At 48.9% G+C, this 6,123-nt stretch overlaps 1 non-coding gene across 1 annotated transcript; it reads right to left on the bottom strand.

The window, feature by feature from the left end:
* Positions 1-5,203: 5,203 nt before the first annotated feature.
* On the bottom strand, positions 5,204-5,307 carry LOC142855164 (U6 spliceosomal RNA). Its single transcript, XR_012911430.1, has one exon. It is a non-coding gene; the product is annotated as a U6 spliceosomal RNA (small nuclear RNA).
* Between the last annotated feature and the right edge of the window lie 816 nt (positions 5,308-6,123).

The raw sequence follows: 6,123 nt of genomic DNA, 5'->3' as shown, positions 1-6,123 counted from the left end.
CAGCTAGCTTCCTGGGGGATGGAGGCAAGAGTTCAAGACTAGCCTGGGCAGCGGAGTGAGAGGGTTTCCAGAAAGAAAACAGGCAAATGGCATTTCTACTCCTGTGATGCCTCAGTGGTTTCTATTAGGATGTGTTTGACCCCTGGGTCTGCACATTTAACTAGGACTCACACAGGCCTGGAGGATGCTGAAGAGGCAGAAGCTCTGGGTTTGAGCTTCTTCCTGGGTTGTACTTTAGGGCTGGAGAAGTGGCTCAGAGGTTGAAAGCATTTGCTGCTCTTTGCCGAGGGCCTTTGTTCAGTTCCCAGCCACACAAGCTGCCCGGTTCCAGGGAATCTGAGCCTCTCTGGCCTCTGAGGGCACCATGCTTGTACCTGGTACACAGACATATATACAAGCAAAACACTCACGCACATAAACTCTTTTTAAAGCTTGAAAAATAGGAATAAAACAACGGAGGGATTTTAGTGTGTGCTACAAAGACAGTGATGCTAAGCGGACAAGCGACTTTTCAAGTCATGAAGTGCATGCCTTAGCAGGCCCCTGTAAGACAGCCTTACAGCGGAGCTCTGAGCTCGAGGTCCAGGACAGTCAGGACTACATAGAGAAACCATCCAACCAAGCAACCAACACAGCCTTACTCTTAGCTGTTTAAAGTCGCTCCCACTGTCCTGGAGTTCGGTGAGTGGCCTCTGCCTCCGGGAGGGGAGTTGGGCAGAGAACCTGTAGTTCTTGGAGTGTTCTCACTCAGTGTCTAGCCTTTGCGGTTGGACAGATCTTAATGTTTGATTCAGAGGAACAACTGTGAGACTCTCTTTAGTCGCTTGCTAAATGAGTCTGCCCCTTCTGCTAAAATGCCCTTTGAGTTGCAGGCTAATGCCTTATCTTCCCTTGCCACTGTCGAGAAGAAACCGGGGCATTCTAGCTTTCCTTCCTCCTGCACGTGCTTCCATGATTCTTAGGATCTCACTGATCTCGCCCTAGGACCCCGCTTCCGTTCATCTTTCTGTCTTCTATAGCCAGCACCAGTTTAACCTTACCCCCCTCAGAATTGCTCTTCTTTATTCTCATTGCTGCTTACGTTCCACTCGAGAAATTGGAACAGCTGTGAGCCTTTCCTTGGAGGGCCATTTGCGATGAAAGGTGGTGTGCTACTGCCATCTACTGGACTAAGGGAGAACTGCAGATGAGACCTAAGCTATGCATTTCAGGGTAGTTTGTCTAAAGGATTTCTGATATAGTTCATAAATCAGAATAAGTGACGACACGACAATTGCCATCTTGAACTATACCTTCCCATAGGAAAGGGTGATTTGGCTCCTAGTATGACAGTCACCCATGAGGTCCCTGGACCCGGGCTGGGTCATGTAGTCCACAATCTTCTATTTTTGAAGACCAAGCTGTCAACAGATCCTTGAGACCGGCTTCCTGGTGTCAAGTTCTTAGCTGTCCCCTATGTTGTCAGGAGGATTGACATTTGAAATGTCCATTAATACATTGTTTTAACTTTTTAAAATATTTAAGATATTGTAACGCAGGTGGCATAACAATTCATATTGTATCAGAATCTTATACATTGTTGGCGCTCTCGCATGGGCCAGCGTAGCTGCGTGCCTCCCAAAGGATGCTTTACTCTGATGGGACCTTCAATAAATGCTTTGCCAGGAAAAACAGCCATTTCGCGCCGTTCAGTTAGCTGAGGTTGGGTTGGTTGGTTGTGTTGCATGACAGGGCTGAGCTGCCCCATCAGTCACCTCCCTTCGTGGGGGGTACTTCCTGCGCAGTCACCCACCTGGGGCTTTCTGTGAAAGGGCTGATGTGGAAGTGTGCCCACACGGGGCAGCCCACAGCCCGAGGGTCCCTCACGCCACCCTTAGAGCCTGTTTCTCTGCTTTCCCTGTGTACATGTATGCCTACAGGCCAGAAGAGGGCACCAAACCTTATTACAGATGGTTGTGAGCCACCATGTGGTTGCTGGGAATTGAACTCAAGACCTCTGGAAGAGCAGTCAGGGCTCTTAACCACTGAGCCATCTCTCCAGCCCCTCTGCTTTCCCCGGGGAATACAGTAACAGCGCAGGTTTCCTCCGTGGCTTAGATGTCTTCCGCAGCACGTATCTTTGTTCTCCTCCTCTGAGCTTCAGAAGGAGTGTGTGTGTGTGTGTGTGAGTGTCTGTGTGTGTCTGTGTGTCTGTGTCTGTGTGTCTGTGTATGTGTGTGTGTGTGTATGTTTTACTGATACAACCATGGCCTCCCATTTGTGGGATCTCACACTTAAAACTCAGTTGTGAAACTAAAAAAAATGTAAAGTTTAAATTTACACATGAGGCACGGGGCACAGGGCTAGAGCCTCAGCCCTTGGGAGGTGGAGGCGGGAGGACCAGGAGTCCAAGGTCGTCCTCTGTTACTGGAGTTCAAGACCAGCCTGGGCTACCTTGTCTCAACAAGGGGCAGGGTGTCTGGGAACTGTAACTCGTGTGGCTCACTGTCATCCCTCTAAAATCCAGAGCAATGGTTCTCAACCTGTGGCTCTCGAATGATCCTTCCACAGGGGTTTCCCTATGGTTTTTGTTTCTGTTTTTCAAGATAGGGTCTCTCAGGAGCTTTGGAGCCTGTCCTGGAACTAGCTTTTGTAGAGCAGGCTGATCTTGAACTCACAGAGACCCTCCTGCCTCTGCCTCCCAAGTGCTGGTAGTAAATACATTGTGATTTATAACAGTAGTAAAATTATAGTTATGAAGTAGTAATGAAATAATTCTATGGTTGGAGATCACTTTACTAAAGTTGAGAAAGGGCCATGGCATTAGGAAGGTTGAGAACGACTACTCAATACTATCTTGACTACTTCACTCTAAATAAAGTTACCTCACTACTTTTGAAAAAAGGAATAAAGTCCGCAGGTTATGTAGACACACAGTCCTGGCTGGAAACCGCCCCTGCACACGACACAGCCATTTGAGGGCCTCGGCAGGTGCACCGCTAGCCCAATATTTTTCACATGATTTTTGCTGTTATTTTTTTTTTTTCGAGACGGTTTCTCTGTGTAGCCCTGGCTGTCCTGGAACTCACTCTGTAGACCAGGCTGGCCTCGAATTCACAGATCCGCCTGCCTCTTCCTCTCAAGTGCTGGGATTAAAGGTGTGTGCCACACCCACCTGGCTTATTTTTTGTTTTTTAAATAGTTATTTCATTTTTAGTTATCTGAAGAGGGGCTGGCATGAGCACCTGCCAGCAGAGACCAGAGGCACCAGATCCTTTGGAGCAAGAGTTACGGGCAATTGTTACTTGATGAGCATGCGTGGGCTTGTACCTGCAGAACCTTCTCCTCAGCCCCCATTCCTTTATGTGTGGAGGCGTGCAGTATCTGCAGGTGACAGAAGAGGGCGCTGGACACCCTGAAGCCAGAAGTACGGGCAGTTGGTTGTGATGCTGAGAGTTGGGATGCTGGCCCTCATGGAACAGCAGTTGCTCTTAGCCATGAGCAATCTAGCGTCCAGGTTTCACCCTACGCTGAGCGTTTGCCTGATCTGCACCAGGTGGTATGAGTCCCCACTGTTTCTCTGTACTTTTAAGGATGTTTACATGGGACAGTGTTTCCCCTGCTCCATCTAGAGAATCGGAGTAGAATTTTTCATAATCCAGACTTGGGCGCTGTGACGTAGTAAGACAAGAGTAAGTGTGTGACAGGCTCCATACATAACAAATGGTTTCCATCCACGTGGTCTTATTTTAACCCCTCCCTCCCCCCCCCCACAAGTCAGGAAGCCAGGTGGGAGCCTCATTTTTCAAATGAGGATCTGATGCTCAGAATGATCCATGAGATTCCTGGGTCACAGGCAGCCCAGGTCTGCCTCAAGTCTAGGGGTTTGTTTGCCTAGACAGGGCTTTTGTCTACGTAGCACAAACTGCTTCAGCCTGAGGTTCCCCTGCCTCTGCCTTCCCAGTCCTGGGAGTGCAGTGTGTACCCCCACGCCCAGCCAGGTGTGACTTTTAATTGCCACCTCTGCTTCCCAGCCTACAGAACCCTTCACATCTGGAGGACAGAATCGGTAAAGTGGGCTGCAGAAATACTCGGGCTTATGAGCATTGTTGCTCTCACAGAGGACTTGGCTCCCTTCCCAGCACCCACATGTGGAACTCCAGCTCCAGCAGACCCTACACCCCTGCAGGCACTGTGTTCATATGCCAAGCAAACACGCACACACATAAAATAAGAATAACCACGTAGTTTTCAATTATACCTCTGTATTCTCTAACAATGGAAATGTATCAGGCAAACAGGACATGAAGGTTGGGTGGCCACAGAGTTCTCTCCGGAAGCCCACGACGGCTGAGCCCAGCAGTGAAGTGGGCCAAAGGCACTTCGCCCTTAGAGTCAAACCTAGGTGCTCACCCTCTGTGTTCAATCATGGCTCTGGACTACATCCTGTAGACTTGAGGCGGGGAATTAGGCCTGGCGGAAAGCTCCGTCTACAGGACGAAGCTGAGCTGGGGCTGACAGGCGCCTCCATGGAGCCCCTCCCCTTCCCAGCCCCCAGGGACCCGGACAGCTGTGAGAAGCTCTGAAGTCAGTGCAGGGTCACCCCAAAGCGGCAGCCCTGCTGGGAGGTCGGAGGGTCATTTCCAGACTCCACAAGTGACACCAGTCTCTTTCCCCGCACTGTGAGTCATAACGCAGTCACCCTTGACTCCAAATGCCTCCTGTGTGACTCTTCAGTGACTCAGCTCGCCTTCTGATGCATGGGCTCAAATCAACGGGACGCTCATTTGAAATCGCTATAGTAAAAGATGTGTTACTTCACTTGCAAAGAAAACCCAGCTGATTTATCCAAGAATGAACCAGGGCTAGTAACAAGAAAAATTATCCACCAAGAGGCTAGCCCACAGCCTGGTCTGCAGAACAAGATCCGGGCCAGCCTGTGCTACATGGTGAGATCCTATTGCAAAAAAAAAAAAAAAAAAAAAAAACATAAGTAAATAGAATAGAGGGCGTTAACAAAGGTGTGTTGTTTTGGATGATTTTAAACTGGGTTTCCAATTGCAACATTGTTTCCACAACCCTCATCCTTTAAGAAACAGAACCTCAGGCTTTATGAGAGGGCAGAGAGCCACCTTGCACCTGCCGCGGCCTCTGGGACTACTTTAGGAGATCTGGCTCGAACCACTTGGTTCCCTTGCTGAGTTTCTTGGGTCGGTTAGTTTTTAAAAACACAGGTGGCTGTACATTTGCATGTGATCCTCGGGCAGGGGCCACGCTAGTTTTCTCTGTACTGTTCCTATTTTAGGACGCGTGCTGCCAGGTGGGCACTCTAGGTTAAATACCGAGTCTGGCTATGGTACCCAGATTAGCCTGCAACTCCTGGATTCAAGTAATCTCTTTGCTTCAGCCGGAACCACAGTGTGCACTATTGTACTGGACTTAATAGACAACTGTTCAGCGACCATGCAACCTATAAAACCATGGGGTGCACGCCTACACTCAGGAGGTAGACACAGGTGGATCTCTGTGAGTTCGAGGCCAGCCTGGTCTACAAAGAGAGTTCCAGGACAGCATGGGCTACATAATAGAGGGAGATTCTCCTCAAGAAACCAAAATACAAGGCCGCGTGGTGGTGGCACATGCCTGTAATCCCAGCACTAGGGAGGCAGAGGCAGGCAGATCTCAGTGAGTTCGAGGTCAGTCTGGTCTACAAGAGCTAGTTCCAGGAAAAAGAAACCAGTAAGAGAACAGCAGAAGACAGAAACAGAAACAAAGAGATGATATTTTAGCTACTAAATGAAAAGTTTCCTTTCATTGTAAAAACAAAATGCTCATGGAAGACGTCGCTATGGAGACACAAAGGGAGAAAGAAAGCAAACGTCCTCTGTGACATCCCAGAGTTCTTAGAGACTTCGCTGGATGTATCAGGACCAAGGCAGGTTTCCCCAAGAAGAGGAAGATCAATCAGGGTTCAGGGCCATCTAGAACTTCCTAGCAAATTGGAGGCCAGCCTGGGACACCTGAGACTCTATCTCAAAAAAAAAAAAAAGGTGTGGGGGGGTGACGCATTTAGTTTAGGGAACTTGCTTCGGTTTTTGTTGTTTCAAAAGCTAGAGAAACCTCATACTCATATTATAGGCTGTA

This window comes from Microtus pennsylvanicus, chromosome 7 (assembly GCF_037038515.1).
Source record: "Microtus pennsylvanicus isolate mMicPen1 chromosome 7, mMicPen1.hap1, whole genome shotgun sequence".
NCBI lineage: Eukaryota > Metazoa > Chordata > Mammalia > Rodentia > Cricetidae > Microtus > Microtus pennsylvanicus.
Note: the sequence above shows the minus strand (reverse complement) of the source record. Positions and strands in the feature narration are given on the sequence as shown.